The sequence below is a fragment of the Octopus bimaculoides genome, chromosome 28 (genome assembly GCF_001194135.2).
Source record: "Octopus bimaculoides isolate UCB-OBI-ISO-001 chromosome 28, ASM119413v2, whole genome shotgun sequence".
Lineage (NCBI taxonomy): Eukaryota > Metazoa > Mollusca > Cephalopoda > Octopoda > Octopodidae > Octopus > Octopus bimaculoides.
In genome coordinates, this window is record NC_069008.1 from 12,650,583 (window position 1) to 12,652,675 (window position 2,093).

The 2,093-nt window shown below is 33.8% G+C and overlaps 1 protein-coding gene across 2 annotated transcripts in view; it reads right to left on the reverse strand.

The window, feature by feature from the left end:
* Positions 1–2,050, reverse strand: part of LOC106881504 (zinc finger protein 271-like) — a 26,033-nt gene extending 23,983 nt beyond the window's left edge. For both annotated transcript variants that reach the window (XM_052977771.1, XM_052977772.1), the window contains exon 1: positions 1,443–2,050. The gene's annotated coding sequence lies outside the window, so the exon portion shown is untranslated. The remainder of the gene's footprint in view (positions 1–1,442) is intronic.
* Positions 2,051–2,093: the final 43 nt, after the last annotated feature.

Below are 2,093 nucleotides of genomic sequence, written 5' to 3' on the forward strand. Positions count from 1 at the left end.
TACTTTGAAGTTTCGTCTTTAACGATTAAACACACCAATTAATTAATCAATCAAATGTATTAAACCATCTATGGCTCATCAGCAAGAATTGCTAACTCGGCTTGTTGGGGCAAGCGAAAGCAAAATCGTGATGGCACCTGCACCAGTGGAGCGCTAAGAGCACTGTTCGAGTGTGATCATTACCAGCGTCGCCTTCCTGGCACTTACGTGAAGTCATTCGAGCGAGATCGTTGCCAGTACCGCCTGACTGGCCCTCATGCCGGTGGCACGTAAAAGCACCCACTACACTCTCGGAGTGGTTGGCGTTAGGAAGGACATCCAGCTGTAGAAACTCTGCCAAATCAGATTGGTGCCTGGTGTAGCCATCCGGTTCACCAATCCTCAGTTAAATCGTCCAACCCATACTAGCATGGAAAAGCGGAAACTATAATTACATTACATTTCTATTAAATTATAGATCGTATTTTAGAAAATTATGAAGAATAAGTTGGCTGACTTATTTTATTATTCATCAACTCTGGCCATATCTACAGATGTGTAGCCAACCGAGGCATAACTACTACAGAGTTGTACCCCCGCCCCCGACTTTGGAAGGTCATAACTTTCAGAAAAATGAATATTTTTTTAATGAAATTTTCTATGCATATATTATTTATTATGTAGATTCCGAATATACAAAAATTTTCGGTGAAAGTGTTTTGGAATGGGGGTGGGGGGACAATTTTCGGAAATTCCAACAAGAGTCCACTTAAATTCCTCTTAACTTCCAGCAAAATGAATATTTTTTCGTGAAATTTTCTACAAATATACCTTGATGTATGTACATTACGAGCATGTAGGAATTTTGAAGGAAACAACTACAGGGTATTTTTGAGAAGTGTTCCCCACTCGGTGGTGTTTCGGAGCAAGTCGTCCATAATTGTTTCATTTTTCTCTATTATGTGCGTATGTATAGTTATGCCGCCAACCGAATTTGTTTCTTTATAATTTTCAAAAAAATACCATATTTTCTCACAACTTTGAAAATTAAATATTTTTAAATAGTATTTTCTACAAATCTGTTTTTGATAGTGTAGATTACGACTATGTGATGTGAAGACAAAATTTAGAGTGAAGTCGGATAATTCACAAATCCCGAGTTTGTTTCTTCACACGTTTTCAACAAGTTTATGAATTACCGGGACCCTCATTTTTCGCCCACCCATCAAATGTCGAGAAAATCAAAATGTTCACCATATAAAAGGTATTTACTTGTTGAGCGTTTTATTTTAAAATATCCAGTTATCACACGTGTAGTTACGTCGAAATCTATTTAATCATTGAAATCAAACAAAATGGTGAAGAATAGAATCAATATCAACGTGTGTATAGCAACATAAAATCATTTTACATTATTCATGTCCAAATACTTTTACTAAAATATCTGTATTATTATATCTTACCTGCTCTGCTACATAAATATGTGTTTCTAGTGAAATATTTTGAAATTACACCAACAGTCACATAACGCCATTGAAATTGAAGTAAACAGATGTTATAAAAATAGAATCGGAAGCTGAAATAACGAAATGTACTTAGTACCTGTATATAAGCGCCTAGTAAAAATAGATAACTGTTATTTCTAAAAAAAAATTCACTTCTAATATACAGAATCATTTTCAAATGTATTGAAACTTTTTTAAAATTATTTCAAATAAAAATAATAAAATAAATCTATAAATTACTCCATCTGCAAAACCTGATAGATTTAGTACTAACAAAATAATTTGATCTAAATGTTTCTAAAGAAAAATGGGATCTTTTCCCTTTGAACGGCACATCGAGAAATTAATTTTTTGTCACTAAACACTTTCAAACTTCGGACACTGGTAAAATGTGTCATATAAAACATATTTTACTCTTAGTGCTGTTGAGAAAAGTTTATATTTTCAAAGTTATTTCGTGTTAAAGTTGTCGTATTTCGGTAATTTCAACCAATCAATAACGTGTATTCAGCTGAATAAAATTACTGCCGTTGTTTGTCAACAACTATCGGCGGTGTATATTTCGTTTGTCACTTATTTATGACATCGTTCGTGCGTTTGTACTGGTTT